At 39.1% G+C, this 18,845-nt stretch overlaps 1 long non-coding RNA gene across 3 annotated transcripts; it reads left to right on the forward strand.

The window, feature by feature from the left end:
• The first annotated feature begins 104 nt into the window (after positions 1-104).
• Positions 105-12,933, forward strand: LOC129507991 (uncharacterized). 3 transcript variants are annotated; one of them, XR_008664113.1, is made up of 4 exons: positions 105-306; positions 2,955-3,042; positions 7,669-7,837; positions 11,053-12,933. It is a non-coding gene; the product is annotated as an uncharacterized LOC129507991 (long non-coding RNA). The 3 variants fall into 3 exon arrangements; XR_008664115.1 differs by lacking the exon at positions 105-306 and adding an exon at positions 886-2,486; XR_008664114.1 differs by lacking the exon at positions 105-306 and having other exon boundaries at positions 2,735-3,042.
• The last annotated feature ends 5,912 nt before the right edge of the window (positions 12,934-18,845 follow it).

The raw sequence follows: 18,845 nt of genomic DNA on the forward strand, positions 1-18,845 counted from the left end.
CCGCTGCCCCCGCCCTGTGGCCGCGCCGCCCGGCCGGGAGCCGCTCGTCTCCGGCCGCTGCCGCCCCGCCGCGCCTCCGCCCCCGCCCCCGCCAGCCTCGCGGCTCCTGCCGCCTTCCGAGCCCAGCGGTTCTCCGGGCGCGGCGCCGGCCCCCGCGAGCGAGTAGGGCCGCGGCCGGGGCCGGGGGGGGGGCGGCGGCTGGCCCTCGTGGCCGCCCGAGGCCGGAGCCAGAAGACGCGCACGCGCCCGCGGCGGAGAACCTGGGACCGCGGCGCCTGCAGCCCCGCCGCCGGGACACCGCGGCCGGTCCGGGCCCGAAGGCGGCGGCGGCGGGGGCGGCGGGCGTCTTCGACCTCCTCTCCTCTCCTCTTCCTCTGCTCTCCCTCTTCCTTCCTCATCTCTTCTTCCTCCTCCTCCTCTCTTCTTCCTTTCCTCTTCCTCTGCTCTTCCTCATCTCTTCCTTCTCCTCTCCTCTCCCTCTTCCTTTCTTCTGCTCTTCCTCTCCTCTTATCATCCTCTCCACTTCCTTTCTCCTCTTCCTCTCCTTTTATCTTCCTCTTCCTCTCTACTTCTGTCCTCTTCCTCTCCTCTCCCTCTTCCACTCCTCTTCCTCATCTCTTCTTCCTCCTTCTCCTCTCTCTTCTTCTTCCTTTCCTCTTCCTCTGCTCTTCCTCTCTTCCTTCTCCTCTCCTCTTCCTTTCCTCTTCCTCTGCTCTTCCTCTCCCTTTCCTCTTCCTCTGCTCTTCCTCTCTTCCTCTTCCTTTCCTCTCCTCTTCCTTTCTTCTTCCTCTTCCTCTCCTCTCCCTCATCTCTTCCACTCTTCGTTTTCCTCTCCTCTCCTCTCCTCTCTTCCTTTCCTCTCCTCTTCCTTTCCTCTTCCTCTGCTCTTCCTCTCTTCTTTTATCTTCCTCTTCTCTTCCTCTTCTCTTCTCTTCCTCTTCCCTTCCTCTTCCTCTGCTCTTCCTCTGCTCTTCCTCTCCTTTTCTTTTATCTTTCTCTTCCTCTCCACTTCTGTGCTCTTCCTCTCCTCTTCCTCATCTCTTCCCCTCTTCGTCTTCCTCTTCCTTCCTCTTCCTCTTCTCTTCCTCTGCTCTTCCTTTCTTCTTCCTTTCCTCTTCCTCTTCCTCTTCTTTTATCTTCCTCTTTCTCTCCACTTCTGTCCTCTTCCTCCTCTTCCTCTTCCTTTCCTCTTCCTCTGCTCTTCCTTTCCTCTTCCTCTGCTCTTCCTCTCTTCTTCCTTTCCTCTTCTCTTCCTCCTCTTTATTCTCTCCTTTCTCTCTTCTTTCTTTCCTTTCTCTTTTTCTCTCCTTTCTTTCCACTCTTCTCTTCTTTTCTCTCCTTCCTTCTCTTTCTCTTCTTTCCTCTCTTTTTCTTTCCTTCTTTTTTCTTTCCTCTTTCTTTCTTTCTCTCTTTCCTTCTTTCTTTTCTTTCTTTCATCTTTACTTCCTTTTAAGTGTTACTATTTCCGTGCAAGATCCACACTCCAGGGACAGTTGGAAAGTGCTTTTGAATTACGTTCCTCCCGTGGAAAAGACGGTTACATCTGGGCCATGGAAGCTACCGGGTCTCAATCCAATAAGCTCTTAATTGGCTCATTTTAACAAAGTTTGCAGACAAGAGTATCGTGAAATCCATGGAGAGTTCTCAGGGGTCAGAAGAATGTAGATCGCCTTTTAGATGAAACTCAGGTTCTTTATGCAGTTTAGATCTAGACCCCGAATCCGTAGCTGGGGAAGACCCTGGAGGCTAAATTTTCTATTACGGGACAAAAGGTTTTTACTTTAGTTCCACAAGATTTAGGGGTTTTTTTGTTGTTTCGGAAACAGAGTTCTGATGCATTCATGAAAATCTGCAACATATAAAAAGCAAAACAAAACCACCCAGAATTCTATTGTCCAAACTGAACCAGCATTAACATATTGGCTTTTGACCTATTTTCATATGAAATACTCAGTTTTCTTATGCTTATGAGTAGAACGGGATGGTTGGCTTTTTCACATAACACACGCATCTACTTTACATGATTCTAGTTTCAAGAAACACTTAGAACTACTTGATGTACATTTTCCTGTCGTTAGTGGATATCTATGTCTTTTCCACCATTGCATAGGACTGTCACGAAGCGATGTTTAGTGTTCAGAACATGACCGTTCAAGGGGGTAGACCTGGGCTTCACCAGTTGGCCACTTCAAGCAACTTAATCTCTCCGAACCTCATTTTAACTTCAGTATCACTTCACTTCAGAGTAATAGTTGCATCACAAAGGGTTGTGATAAGAATTAATTGAAATCGTGGATCACATATTAGTGAATACTAGCTATTTCTACATGTAAAGTTTTTTTTTTTAATATTTATTCATGAGAGATGGAGAGAGGCAGGATCCCTGCAGGGAGCCCAGTGCGGGACTCGATTCCAGGACCCCGGGATCACACCCTGAGCCAAAGGCAGATGCTCAACCTCTAAGCCATCCAGGCATCCCTCTACATGTAAAGTTTTTTTCGTTTTTTTAAATTTCTTTTGTTCTGATTTTTTTTTTTTTTTTTTGTAACATGCTTGGTTTATTTCCAGATTTTGTATATGGCTAAATGCTATCACCATGCTGGGTGTAAGGGGTTTTATACACAGCTTTTTATACATTTCACTACATAAGTTAACCATAAAAACATAAAAGTAGAAATACTTTTTTTGCAATGAAAAATTGTATTTGTCTATAATTTACCTATAAATAATTACCATTCACATGTTATATTAGGGCCTATTCTTTCTCACTTTTTGTACATCATATGTTATTTTTAGGAATTGCATTATAAACAAAGGGCTCAGTGTGGAGAGAGAGCAGTGGTTAAGGAATAGGAAAAAAGCTGGAAAGGGAGGTAGTAGAATTTAGATTTCATTTCAAATTTACAGAATAAGTTCAGCGTTGAGGAATGACCTGATTTAATTTGTTTTGGAAGGTCCACTTGGCTGCTGTATGGAGACAGACAGCAGGGCACCAGAAAAGGAAAGATGGAATCCAGTCAGGAGTGTAATTCCGTAATCCTGGTGAGTGATGGTGGTAGTTTCAACCAGGGGGGAAATGGAAAAACTGGCTGGATTCTGGATATATTTTTGAAAGGACCGGTTATAGAATTGATTGATTCATTGCATGGAGGGTGCAATTGATTCATTGAGGGTGCAAGAGCCCACGACTTAAAGGTTTGTGGCCCAAGCAGTTGGATGGATGCAGTTGCTGTTTACAGAGATAGAGACCAAAGGAGGAGCAGATCTTGGAGGTGGGGGTGGAGAGGGAATGAAGAACTCTGTTTTAGTCAGATACGGCTTTGGAGTCTGTTGCTGTCTAATTGAAAGTGGGATCTTTTTTTCAAGATTTTATTTATTCATGAGAGACAGAGAGAGGAGCAGGCTCCCTGCAAGGAGCCTAATGAGGGACTAGATCCTGGATTCCAGGGATCAAACCCCCAGCTGGAGTGGTGGAGATGCTTAACCACTGAGCCAGCCACTCAGGAGTCCTAAAAGTCCTGAAAGCAGGGTCTTAAAGACTTCAGTTATAGTTGTTTCTCCTTTCACTTCTGCATGAGATACATTCCTGTTTACAGACCTTTTCCATTTTGATTGACACTTTTATAAAATGTCCCTCTAGTAACTTTTAAGAAAGTGTATACTTTGTTTTATACAGTAATTTCAGCCGACTAGTGGTTGCTGCTTGTGTGACATCATTGCTGTAGTGTCTCCTGTAGACAGCACTCAGTTGGATCTTGTTTTTTTAGTCTAGTCTAATGATCTCTGCCTTTCGATTAGAATGCTTAATTCATTTGCATTCAATGGTATTGGTACAGTTGGATTATGTCTCCATGTTACTTTGTTCCTTTTATATCTAATGTGTTTTTTATTCCTCTCTCCCTCTTTTACTGCTTTATTTTGCAGCAGGTGAATATTTCCTAATGAAGCAGTTTATTTAATGATTTTTGCTTACCTTTTCTCCTTTTTTAAAAAAAATTGAAGTATAATTAACATACAATATTATATTTGTTTCAGATGTATTATATAATTATTCAGCAATTCTCTACTCAGTGTTCATCATGATAAGTGTACTCTTAATTCCCTTGGTCTATTTTACCTATCCATCCACTTCCCTTCTGACAAACACCAGTTTTTCTCTGTATTTAAGTGTCTTATTTTTTTACGTCTCTTTTTTCTTTTTGTTTCTTTAATTTCTCATATGAATGAAATCATATATTTGTCTTTGTCTGCCTGACTTACTTCACTTAGCATTATACCCTCTATATCAATTCCTATTGTTGCAAATGGCAAGATCTCATCCTTTTATGTGGCTGAATAATATTCCATTGTATATATGTACTACATTGTCTTTATCTATTCATCTATGGAGGGACACTTGTGTTGCTTCCATATCTTGGCTATTGTAAATGATGCTGCAATAAACATAGGGGTGCATATATGTTTTTTTTTTAGATGTATTTATTTTAGATAGAGAAAGAGAAGGAGAGAATCTTCAGGCAGACTCTCCATTGAGCATGGAGCCCAGTGCCACGCTTGATCTCACCACCCATGAGATTATGACCTGAGCTGAAACCAGGAGTTAGACACTTAACCAACTGAGCCACCTAGGCCCTCCTGCATATATCTTTCTTAATTAGTGTTTCAGTTTTCTTTGGATAAATACTCAGTAGTGGAATTACTGGACCATTCTATTTGTGATTTTTAATCTTTTTTTAACTCTGTTTTTGTAATTTTTAATCTTAAGAGGAACTTCTATAATATTTTCTACAGTGGCTTCAATAATATACATTCTCACCAGCAGGGTACAAAGGTTTCTTTTTCTCCACATCCTTGTCAACACTTGTTACTTCTTATCTCTTCAATTCTAATAGGTGTAAGAAGGTATCTCATTGTGGTTTTAATTTGCTTTTCCCAGGTGATTAGTAATGTTGAGTATCTTTTTATATGTTTATTGGACATTTGTGTGTCTTTTGGGGGAAAAATATCTATTCAGGTGCTCTGCCCATTTTTAATCAGATTATTTGTGGGTTTTGTGTGTGTGTGTGTGTGTGTGTGTGTGTTGAGTTGTATGAGTTCTTTATCTATTTTGGACATTAACTCCTTATCAGACATACCACTTGCAGTATCTTCTCTATTCATAAGGATGCCTTGTCATTGTTGATGGTTTTCTTTGCTGTGCAAAAGCTGCTGCTTTTTTTTTTTTATAAAGATTTTATTTATTTATTCATGAGAGATGGGGGGGGGTGGGGAGAAGCAGAGACACAGGCAGAGGGAGAAGCAGGCTCCACACAGGGAACCCGACATGGGACTCAATCCCAGGTCCCCAGGATCACGCCCTGGGCTGACGGCAGTGCTAAACCACTGAGCCACCCGGCTGCCCAAAAGCTGCTTCTTTTGGTATAGTCTCAATAGTTTAATTTTTCTTTTATTTCTGTTGTCTAAGACATATTTAGCAAAATTTTGTGATGGCTGATGTCAAAGAAATTACTCCTTTGTTTTCTTCTGGGAGTTTTATGGCTTTATGGCTTCATATATCACATTTAGGTATTTAATCCATTTTGAGTTTATTTTTGTGTATGGTATAAGATAGTGGTCCAGTTTCATTCTTTTGCATGTCCAGTTTTTCCAGCACCATTTGTTAAAGAGACTGTCTTTTCTCCATTGCTTATTTTTGTCTCCTTTGTCATAGATTAATTACCATATAGGCATGAGTTTATTTCTGGGCTATTTTGTTTTATTGATCTATGTGTATCTATTTTTGTGGCGGTACCATACTGTAGTGATTCCTATAACTTGAAATCTGGAATTATGATCCCTCCGGCTTTGTTCTTCTTTCTCAAGGTTGCTCTGGCTATTTGGGATCATTTGTGTTTCCGCACAAGTGTTAATATTATTTGTTATAGTTCTGTGAAAAATGCTGTTGGTATTTGATGGGGATTGCATTGAATCTATAGATTGCTTTGGGTAGTATAGACATTTTAACAATATTGCTTCTTACAATCCATGAGCATGGAATACATTTCTTTTGTGTCATTTTTAATTTCTTTTTTAAAAGATTTTATTTACTTATTCATGAGAGATACAGAGAGAGAGACAGGCAGAGAGAGAAGCAGGTTCCATACAGGGAGCCTGATGTGGGACTTGATCCCGGGTCTCCAGGATCAGGCTCTGGGCTGACACTAAACTGCTGAACCACCCGGGCTGCCCACATTTTTTATTTCTTTCATCAATGTTTTTTGGTTTTCAGAGTACAAGTCTTTTATCTCCTTGGTTAAATTTATTCATAGGTATTCATCATTTTTTTTTAAAGTGGTTTTTTTTTTTTCGTTGTGTTTTTTTTTTTCTTTTAGTGGTTGCTCTAGGGCTTACCATAAACATCTTAATTTATACTGACTTAATTCCGATGAAATTAAAAACCTCACTACAATGTAGTTTTAATCTATTTCTCTGTTTTTTATGGTATAATTGTTATCATATATACAGATGTTACAAACCCTATAGTACATTGTTAAAATGATTATATCTCTTAAAGAAGCTGAAAGAGAGCATATACATATTTATAGCTTTTCTTATAATGACCATGACTTCTTTTTTTAAAGATTTTATTTTTAAGTAATCTTAACGCTCAACATGGGACTCGAACTTAGAGCCCCAAGAATGAGAGTCACATGCTCTACCAACCGAGCTAGCCAGACACCCCTGACCTTGACCTTTTTATTTATGACTTTTGGTTCTTTTCATATGGGTTCATGTTACCATTTGGAGTAATTTCTTTAGCCTAGTACAGCTTTGCACCTACTCACCTTGTTTAGCAAATATGTTATGTTTCCATGTGTCATAGGCTCAATAGTACATAATGATTTAATTTTTCATTAAATTTATTTCATTTGTTCATTAAACTTCATTTCATTAAAATCTTTTAAATTTAATGAATCTGCTTGGAATTTAAAGCACTTTCTATTAAAAAATCTTTTTTTTTAATTGCAGCAATTTGTGAAATAGACATCTGCATGCACTGTATGGTATGTGGTTCAATAGGCCATGTTCTTTGGCTATGCTTTTAAGTAGGTAAATGGATAAACACACGGTGATACATCTATCCAATGGAATACTATTCAGTGATAGAAAGAAATGAGGTATCAAGCCATGGAAAGACATGGAGGAATCTTAAGTGTACATTGCTAAGTGAAAGAAATCTTAGGGGCATCAGGGTGGCTCAGTGGTTGAGCATCTGCCTTTGCCTTAGGTCATGATCCTGGGCTCGTGGGATCAAGTCCCACATCAGCACCCCCCCCCGCCCTGCCCCCGGGGGAACCTGCTTCTTCCTCTGCCTATGTCTCTGACTCTCATGAATAAATAAATAAAACCTTTAAAACAAGAAAGAAATCTTAGTATCTGAAAGAAGTCATAGCATAGTATGGTATTATAATGATGGATACAGGTCATTAAACGTTTGTCTATATCTATAGATGTACAACACTGAGAGTGAAGCCTAATGTAAACTGTGGACTTTAGTTCGTAATAATTCATCACGATTGGCTCATTAATTGTAAAGAAGACTGTATCACACTAATGCAAGATGTTAATAACAGGAAACAGGGGGGGACAGTACAGTAGTCCCCCCCTTCGTGGTTTCACTTTCTACAGTTTCAGTTACCCATGGTCAGCCGTGGTTCAGAAACAGATGATCCTCCTTCTGACGTACCTTCAGAAGGTTAGTAGTAGCCTAGCACTATGTCACAATGCCTACATCATTCACCTCACTTCATCTCATCACATGGATATTTTATCATTGAACATCATCACAGCAAGAAGGGTGAGTATAGTACATTAAGACGTTTTGAGAGAGACCACATTCATATAAGTTTTATTGCAGTGTATTATACTTGTTCTATTTATTAATTATTGTTAATTTCTTGTCTAATTTATGAATTAAGTTTTATCACAAGTATGTATGTATAGGGAAAAACATAGAAAGTATGTATAGGGTTCAGTTTACTATCTGAGGTTACAGGCATCCACTGTTGGTCTTGGAACCTATTCTTTGCAGGTAAGGAAGGACTACTGTATATGGTGATACTGTTTTTCTGTAATCTTTAAATGCTACAGAAATCTATAAAAAAGAACTCTTAGTAAATTTGTGAGGTAGAACTCTGTAGGTTATAAGTGTATCATTGTGTTAGTACCTGTGTGGAGTTACAGGTAACTAAATGTCATTTCAGCAACATTATTCCCTCCACATTCATAATAGATATTTTTAAATGATTTTATTTATTTATTTGAGAGAGAAAGAGTACAAGAGAGAGCCTGTGAGCAGGGCAGGGGCAGAGGGAGAAGGAGAGAATCTAAGGCTGAGTGCAGAACACAGTGGACGAGGGGCTCAATCTCATGACCCTGAGATCATGACCTGAGCTAAAATCAAGAGTTAGACACTTAAGCGACTGGACCACCCAAGCACCTCACACAATAGATTATTTTTAAAATTTTATGCCTGTAGTAAAGATTTAATATCAGCCCTTTTGTATTTTGATTATATCTCAATAAAACTGTGAGGAAAAAAAGATTTGACACCAGTCTTTTTTTATAATAAATTTATTTTTTATTGGTGTTCAGTTTACCAACATACAGAATAACACCCAGTGCTCATCCCGTCGAGTGCCCCCCTCAGTGCCCGTCACCCATTCACCCCCACCCCCCGCCCTCCTCCCCTTCCACCATCCCTAGTTCGTTTCCCAGAGTTAGGAGTCTTCATGTTCTGTCTCCCTTTCTGATATTTCCCACACATTTCTTCTCCCTTCCCTTATATTCCCTTTCACTATTACTTATATTCCCTAAATGAATGAGAACATACAATGTTTGTCCTTCTCTGATTGACTTACTTCACTCAACATAATACCCTCCAGTTCCATCCACGTTGAAGCAAATGACACCAGTCTTTTAAAATGCCTTTTCTTTTTTTTTAAATTTTTTTATTTATTTATGATAGTCACACACAGAGAGAGAGAGAGGCAGAGACACAGGCAGAGGGAGAAGCAGGCTCCATGCACCGGGAGCCCGATGTGGGATTCGATCCCGGGTCTCCAGGATCGCGCCCTGGGCCAAAGGCAGGCGCCAAACCGCTGCGCCACCCAGGGATCTTTAAAATGCCTGGCGTTCATTTCTCTAGGGTTTTTTTTTTTCTATTTGTAGGTCTGTGTTGTTAAATTAATGAATTCAAATGTAAAATTTAGTAAATTTCATGTGATTCTGATGTTATCAGAGGAAAGCATAATGCCCAATCCTTTTGCTTCCCTAGGGGAAGACTTTGAATCTCATGTTGCAACTGGTAGAAATGCTTTCATTAGTTATATAAAGTACAAGCTTTGCCAGTGTATCAGCAGCACAAAGAAAAGCCTCAAGAACCAACCACACATTGATTTTCTTTTAAAGGATAGGTGGCATTACAGTTTTCAACTAGAAATAAATTTTGAAACTGATGAAATATCAACAATTTTAGAGTATAGATTAGTCAGAAAACAAAGAAAATTAAAAAAAGATGCCTTTTCTGTTACCAACATAGAGTACACCCATACCCAAATTCTGTGTGTGGTCAAAACAACAGTCCTTGTGTACCCCCCACACACATAAAGCAAGCACACTGTTTGAAGAATTCGACAATTTCTGCTAATGGGCTTTTCTTTCTTGTGACTAATATCCTCTGAGCTAAAACCAGGTAGAAAAGATAGTGGGGGGCAGCCCCTGGTGGCTCAGTGGTTTAGCGCTGCCTTCAGCTCGGGGTGTGATCCCGGAGACCTGGGATCGAGTCCCATGTCAGGCTCCCTGCATGGAGCCTGCTTCTCCCTCTGCCTGCTTCTCTCTCTCTCTCTCTCTCTAATAAATTAATAAAAAATCTTTTAAAAAAAGAAAAGAAAGAGAAAAGATAGGGGGATCCCTGGGTGGCTCAGCAGTTGAGTGCCTGCCTTTGGCCCAGGGTGTGATCCTGGAGACCCAGGATTGAGTCCCACATTGGGCTCCCTGCATGAAGCCTGCTTTTCCCTCTGCCTGTGTCTGTCTGCCTGTCTCTCATGAATAAATAAATAAGTAAATAATCTTAAAAACAAGGATAAAAGACCCAGTCTGAGTGCTTTACAACTGTCGGTTTATGATGAATTTCTAGTGTACAATCTCAGAACCTTGATTTAATTAAATGTCCAAAGTAGTTTCAAAACAACTGATAAAAGGCAGAAAAGAAGGAAGAAATGACAAGAGTTCACCTGTTAAAATGTTACGGTGAAAGAAGCCTTCTAAGTAGCCTGATATCTTAGACTGAAGTCATACTTACCCTGGAAATGTCAAAAGAGACATTTTGGATTTGCATGTTTCTACTGCTGTTGAGAAATGACTGAATAGAACTCAAAGGGAAGACACTTAAAATTTCACAGGCTAGTAAGAGTGCTTGTATGGAAAAAGTTTTCTTCGCTCAAAATGATTGGGGAAGGGGTGCATAGGAATTAGTCACCAAGAAAAGGGATCAGTCATTGTATTTTTTTAATGTGTAGAATGTTTAGCTTTCTGTGAAGCTTAACATGTAACCTCAGGAGACTTGTCATTATGGTAACTTGTTTAAGTCTGCACAGTAACTTTACTGGTAAGTTTAGAACCTTTTTTGTTGCTGTTGCTGTTCTTATTCATTCATCTTCTATGATGTTCAGCAAATTGTATTTTAGACACGAACAGACAGGGCACCTGTATTTCTTAGTGCAACTTGCAATTTCCATCATTTCAGGGAGTTTGATACAATTAGGTATGATCAAAGTACGTGAGAGTAGATAATGACTTTCTAGTGTATTTATTACATTGTCTTAAACTGTGCTTGAACGTATATATCCCTAATTTTATAGAGTTAAAGACATATCTTAATAGAGTTACAGTGTGTTTGCTGTGAGTAAATACCGGTGAAGAATACAAGAATTGCTTGTATGGTTTGGTGCTACTGCTTTGATTTGTACTAAGGTGCTAGCAGTCTTACCACTTTTAATTTTGTACCATTAGTACAATGTCAGCACAGCCAGAAGTCCAGCAGCATCTTGGTGTTACAAGTATCCTCAGATCTTTGAAAGTTTGCATTACGCCACCTGGCATTTATGAAAGACCTACATTATACTCTCTCCTCACTAATTGAAAGAAAGCCATAGAGGATTTCCACTTTTACCTAAAGCAAAAATAGTGTTTAGCATTTGTTTTACAGCAAGCAGTTATAGAGGCTGTGCACCCCAAGTAGAGAGGATGGCGCTGCCGAGCTCTTTCCCTAGAAACTATACTCAGCATCTCGGTGTGGAGCCACTACAGCTTTGAATTGTGTCTGTTTGCATCCGTGATTTATCTCAATTTATTTTGTGCATCCATTAGCAAGACGTGTTGTAAGGTATCAGAAAAGCCTAAGAGGATTTTATTGGGTCTGGGAACACTTAAAACATTTTTTGTATAAATTAATGGTAATTCCTTCTTCGCTTCACCCCCTTTTGCCTAATGGACGGTTTCATAGGAATGCTTTGCTTTTAGGAAATGAGGGAAGCTTGTATTATAAAAGTAGTTTTGACATTGTAGGCCACGGAAAAGTTTTGGAATCCCCTCATGATTCATGGACCATACCTTGAGAATGACAATTGTAATTACAAAGGTTAATCAAATAGACAAAATAGGGAGGAATTACTTTTGCCATTATCATTAAGCAGAACACTGTGCACCAGTGTTAACAATGCCAGAAGACTCCCAACTATATGGAGGACAGCAAAGCTCATCATTACACCAGCCACCAGGAATAGTGCATTTTGTCTACTGCACTTAGTACCAGAGTCGCCAAGGAAAACACAACACAGTTACGCACTGGATGGAACACTGCTTTTACTCATATCTAGAAGAGCAGAACAAGATCAGCTCTAATAGTGTGCTTTGGTCCTCCGTGGCAGCCCATGCAAGACAAAAAGCCTGCATCAACCCCTAGTGTGCTGCAGGGGAAGCACCTGACACCTCCCCCGTGGAGCCTGAAATACAGAAAGCTACGGGCACGTCTCAGGGCCTTCCATGCAGCCACTTAAGTGGAATAAAGAAGTACACACTGAGCCTGAAACAGAGATATATATTCCTATACAAGGTGATAAGATCAACACAGGTCGTGTATGCTCTTTGCCTTGGTAAGGAAGTGTTCCCACCCAAGGCCTGTCATGTGTATGAGACAAGTGGAAGGACTGTGGGCATGAGCCACTTGCCTCGGCCAACAGGTGTGTCTTCCCTTCTGCTTCTCTTTTAGCCTGACTAGGCTATGTGCTTTACTTTTCTGTTAAATCATTTTGCTTTAATGTATTATGAAATGTTTTCATGTTGAAATTATTATAAAATGCAATTGTACAGATGTTTGCTTTTAAACTTATAAAATTAGTAGGGGAGGGAACTAGACATAATTTAAAATTTATAACCAATAGCAGTGAATCCAAAGTGAATAAATGCTAGATAGCTACATGCAACAAATGTCAAGACCAAAGAAAACATAAAGTCAGAACTTCCTGGACATAGGGCATTTTTATACACCAGGAAAGCATGTTGTTAGTTTCTGTCACTGGTTCCTCAAGGTTTTTTTTTTTTTTTAATTTTTTTCTATTTATAGCCTTCTGCCATTTCAGCAAACTATTTGGAATAGATACTGCCTCCTTTTAGTGCTTATTAAACTGATGACAGACTTCCTGTTGTAGGTATGATTATTAGTAAAGAATCAGCAGATTTATCAGTGAAGAGATCTACAGAATTGGATGATTTCTACAAGGAACTATTCCTGTACTTTTCTTGTATCTTGAAAGAGATACTGGCTACTTGACTCTCCATTTTCAGTTGAAAACTCTTTCCTTTTTTTTTTTTTTTAAAGATTTTATTTATTCAGGAGAGACACACACACACAGAGGCAGAGACCCAGGCAGAGGGAGAAGCAGGCTCTTGATGTGGGACTCCATCCTGGGACTCCAGGATCACGCCCTGGGCTAAAGGCAGGTGCTAAACTGCTGAGCCACTCAGGGATCCCCACTCTTTCCTTTTTTGGTAGCAACTTTGGTGTTCTTTGTGAAAGGAAGTCTACTCTTTCCTCTGTTTGGTTGGCAGTATGCCAAGTTTTAAGTCCTACAAAGTATTTTGGAGAAATTGGAATTGCTTTGTATTAAATGTCCTAATGTGTACAAAAATTAACTATTAGGACTACACCAAAATAAAAAGCTTTTGCACAGCAAAGGAAACCATCAACAAAATGAAAAATCATCCTGTTTGCAAATAATATATTCAATAAGGGGTTATTCAATATTCAATAATATTCAAAATATATAAATATTGAATATTCAATATTGAATTCAATATTGAATTCAAATATTCAATATATATATTGAATATTCAATAATATTCAAAATATATAAATAACTCTTATAACTCAACCTCAGATAATCCCATTAAAAGTATTCAGAGGACATGGATAGAAATTTTTCTGAAGAAGACATACAGATATGTGAAAAGATTGCTCAACCTCACTAATAATCAAAGAAATGTAAATCAAAACCGCAATGGGATTTCACGTTGCATCAGTCAAAATAGGTATTATCAAAAAGACAAGAAATAAATGTTGGCAAGAATGTGGAAAAAAAAGGAACCCTTGTTCACTCTCTGTGGGAGTGTAAATTAGTGCAGCCCCTGTGGAAAACAGTATGAAGGCTCCTTAAAAAATTAAAAATAGAAACATCATATGATCTAATAATTCTACTACTGGGTATTTATGCAAAGAAAACAAAAACACTAATTCAGAAAGATACATGCACCTTATGTTCACTGCAGCATTATTTGCAGTAGCCAAGATATGAAAGCAACAGCCCAAGTGTCCACCAATAGATGAATGGCTAAAGATGGTATGGTGTATATATAAACAATGTAATATGACTCAACCATAGAAAATGAGATCTTGCCATTTGTGACAAAATAGGTAAACCTAGAGGGTATTATGCAAGTGAAATAAGAGAAAAACAAATACCTTATGATTTCCTTTTTATGTAGAATCTAGAAAATAAATAAACAAACAAATATTTGAAATAGACTCCTAAGTATGGAGAACAAACTGGTGTTTGAGAGAGGGGAGAGGGCTGGAAGGAAGGGTTAGGTAAAGGGGATTAAGAGGTACAAATTTCCAGTTATAAATAAGTCACAGAGTACAGCATAGGGAATATAGTCTATATTATTGTAATAACCTTGTATGATGACAGATGGTAACTGCACTTACTGTGGAAAACATCCCGTGATGTATAGAATTGTTGAATCACTATGTTGTGCACCTGAAACTACCATTGTATGTCAACTATACTTCAATACTGAAAACTTCTTAAAAAGTATATAGTGTATAAGAATGGCTTGTAAATTCTAAAATGGTATAAACTGGAGGGTGCCAGTGAGATGACTTCTAATTATTAGATACATGTAAGTTCATTCATTTTTCCAGGAACAAAATTTATAAATGTCAAGTTATAATATTACTGATACAAGGAATTGTATATATACAATCTGCAATACTTGAGACCTTTCTACTGCATTACCAGTCTTATTTGGATATTCCTAGTGGTTCCCCTTAATTACACAATGTATGTAAAAAGTACATTGTAATCTATAAGGGTATATACAAATACTAGTTACTGAAAGTTACCAAAGTAAAAGAGAAAGAGATGAGAGCAAGGATAGGAAGCAAGGATTGAAGGAAGAGGAGGCTACCTTAAACAGAAATATGAGTTCTGTTGAATATGAATATGCAAAGATGATTTTTATATTTGAGGCAGTATTTCAATCCTTTGGTATTGTACCCTTCCATAAATTATAACTTTGTTCTTGTGCTTTTTTCATCTATATAGGACTTAGTTTGATATATTGATCATATGATCGTTGTGTGTATTGATCTATAAACATATAGATACAGATTTAAATGATATCTATAGTAACTAAAATTCATAGAATTAAAATAATATTTCAGATTGGTCTTCACAATCATTTTTGAATATTATAGATAATATGTATATTCCTGTGCTTTTTTAGGCAGATAAAATTTTGCCTGAGATTCCTAAGCATGCCTACAAGTGCTCATGCCTACAATTTCTATTCACATTTGCACACTGAATGTGAAGGAAACAAAATGACAACAGCAGCAAAGCTGCATCAGCATGTGAGTGGCTTCCTCTGACGAGATAAGCTAGGAAATATGAAACACTATAAAGTAAAAAATAGGTTATTTATGTTTCTCCCACCAAGAAATCATCCTAGTAACATTTTGGTACACTTCTTTCTAGTTCCCTTTGTGTGTGTGTGTGTGTGTGTGTGTGTGTGTGTGTGTGTGTTTTCCTTAATTTTTTTTGTTTGTTTGTTTAGATCTAACATGACACTTCTGTAGGTTATTTTTACTCACTTAAAATTTAGACAGTACTTGGGGAACCTGGGTGGCTCAGTCAGTTGAGTGTCTGGCTCTTGATTTGAGCACAGGTCATGATCTCAGGGTCATGAGATCAAGCCCCATATCCCCCTCTGTGCTCAGCTGGGAATCTGCTGGAGATTTTCTCTCCTTCCTCTGCCCCTCCCCCCACTCACATATGTGCACCTGCACACAGTCTCTCTATAAAATAAATAAATCTTTATGACCCTGAGATCATGGTCTGACCTGTAACCAAGTGTTGGATATCCAACCAACTGAGCTACACAGGAGCCCCTAAAATAAATCTTTAAAGAAAAACAAAATAAAACTTAGGTAGAATCAGTGAAGGAGGACAAAACTTGATGAAATCAAAACAAAAAGAATTTTTTAAGATTTTACTTATTTATTCATGAGCTACACAGAGAGAGGCAGGCTCCTTGCAGGGAGCCTGATGTAGTACTTGATCCCCGGACCCAGAATCACACACCTTGAGCCGCAGGCAGAGACGCTCAACCACTGAGCCACCCAGGCATCCCAAAACAAAAAGCTTTTTATTTTTTTTAAGATTTTATTTATTCATGAGAGACACAGAGAGAGAGGCAGAGACACAGACAGAGAGAGAGAGAGAGAGGCAGAGATGCAGACAGAGGGAGAAGCAGGCTCCATGCAGGGAGCCCGACGTGGGACTCAATCCTGGGTCTCCAGGATCAGGGCCTGGGCTGAAGGTGGCGCTAAACCCCTGAGCCACCCGGGCTGCCCAACAAAAAGCTTTTTAATTAAAATATTCTACCTCACTGTTTTAAAAATGGAACTTGAATTTGGAAATAGTATAGAGCCCCTCCACAATTACATTACTCTCTTGCCTTTTAATCAGTACACTTTATGAATAATTTGATAATCCTGAGACTATGAAAATTAAGAGAACTCAGGGTCTACGGTTTTTCACTTTATTGATACTAACATTTTAGAAGGCTTTGAAATTCTTACTACTTTCTTACGACTTATAAGTTATAACTTAGTAACTTATTACTAAGTTACTTTTTAGATACTCATAAATGCATTTAACACTAATATGTATCTCTCAGAATCTTTTAGTTGACTGTATGCCTTTTATAACATTCTTCAAAGCTTCTTATATAATTTGATTTTTGTTGGGATTAGTTCCTCTCTCTTTGGAAAACCTTCATAGAAGGAGGATAGGCCCCACCCAGAATTTGTTTCTGATGTTGAAATTGATGACCCCACAAATACAACAAGGAGGTATGGAAAAATTTATGCACACAGTGGGAGCTTTCTGGGAAGAACATGGCTGGCTCCTAACCTGGTTTGAAAATGGTTTGAGAGAGGAGGGAAAGAAGATAGGGTTGGGTCAGGGGTGGAGTTCCTGTGCCTTGGTCCAGGCTTGTGTGGTCTGAATTTACACCAAAGAAGACAACATTTGGACTATATCACCTTGATCAGATGTGGGGCAATGAGGATAAGGAGGAATGTTGGGCTTGAAAGCTATTAATAGTCAAACATCAAAACTGACATCAAACTCTGTAAGCCAAATCAGTCTTCCTAACTACTGTTTGTAAATAATTTCGAAAAACTTGTTTTTCGTAGCATTTTCCAGAATAATAATAATGTAGTAATGATGATAGCAAACACTTATGCTTACTATATAAAGCACTGTAATGAGTGCTTTATACATAGTAGCTAATTTAACCATGATAAATCTATGCAGTAGGAAATACTATCTTCATTCTACAGATTAAAAATCTGAAGAATAGAGCAGTTAGGTCATTTTTCCAAGTACACATTGCCAGCAAGTTGGCAGAGACAGGATTTTAAAAGACGATTTTAATTCTTTAGTTCTCTTTTCTTTCTGCTCCTTTGCAGTGGCTTGTTGCACGCGCTGCAGCAACACGATCAGGGTCCTGAGGATAAGGGGATGAGGAGAATAAAAGAGAAGTAAAGAGATGGGGACAGGAGGGACACAGTGGATGATGTCCAAGCAGTGCCAGCTTTATTCAAGGTTTTACAACATTTTATAGCGTGAGCAAAACAAAGCCAAGAAGGTGTTTATTTTTAGCAGGTTTGTGAAACTCTCCAAAGTTCCCTTTTCTCAGCATGCAAGACAGACTCACAGGTGCCAGAAGACCTTGGTAAATAGTTAAGCTTGTTGCTCCAGATGTGCATACTTCAAAGGAATATTAGGTATGGTAAACAGACCAGCAAGGACAGACAGACCGTTATTTACATTTATGCCCAGGTCAGAATAAGTTGTATCTATTGTGTTATGTGGGCGATCACCTACAAGCGAGCCCTGAGAACCATTGCTCAAGCCCTTTCTCAAGCATCTACCAACTATTCACCCTTTAGGCACTCGAGCCTTTTGAGTGAATGAGGGACGCAAGTCTGGGCCTGGTTTGGTTCAGTTACTCCAGCTAGTTCGTGGTCGCCCACATTTCCCCTTTTTTTGTTTTAAGATTGAGGAAATGCAATTGAGCATCCATGTTGAATCTGTGCTGTCTTGCTTTGGCCTGAACCACACACCATGCAAAGAATGAAATAATACCAACAGTAAATATGATCATAAACATCCAGAATGAATATCTTAATAAATTGCCTGGATTAAATCTGTGCAGGCCATCCAAGATAGGAGCCACCATTTCAGCCGGGTTTGTCATACCGGAGAATGACTGATAATGGAAATTTCCTTTTGCAACTTTAACAAATCAAGACTTATATTACTATGAAACCATATTCCTTGTAGATGTTTTCTAACTTGTCCCCGTGTTACATTAGTGGCTTTTATAGAGGTGACACATATATGCTGAAACCTGCCATGGCAAACCAAGGACATCTGGGTTTTTTTTTTTTTTTTTTTTTTTTTTTTTTTTTTTTTAAATTTTTTTTGTTTTATTTATTTATGATAGGCACACAGTGAGAGAGGGAGAGGCAGAGACACAGGCAGAGGGAGAAGCAGGCTCCATACACCGGGAGCCCGACATGGGATTCGATCCCGGGTCTCCAGGATCGCGCCCTGGGCCAAAGGCAGGCGCTAAACCGCTGCGCCACCCAGGGATCCCCGACATCTGGGTTTTTAACAGGGATAGTTGATTCCCTAGAAATTCTACTGCCTCTTCAAGCCCATCAAGACGACTGACAACCTTTTGATCTACACGCTCCTGAGTAGACAGCGCATAAGAGATGTTTTTTTTGCTAAATGGTTAACGTATTGTGCTGTTTGTATACCCTGGGATAAGGCCACGGAGGCCGCAGCTGCAGTAGCTGTAAGAGTAACCAAGGCAGTAATACCGGCCATCAACAGCCCAAGGAAGTGTTTCAATCTTTTCAATTGTAGCTGCATTTCCACAGCAAACTG

Source organism: Nyctereutes procyonoides, unplaced genomic scaffold (assembly GCF_905146905.1).
Source record: "Nyctereutes procyonoides isolate TBG_1078 unplaced genomic scaffold, NYPRO_anot_genome, whole genome shotgun sequence".
Taxonomy (NCBI): domain Eukaryota; kingdom Metazoa; phylum Chordata; class Mammalia; order Carnivora; family Canidae; genus Nyctereutes; species Nyctereutes procyonoides.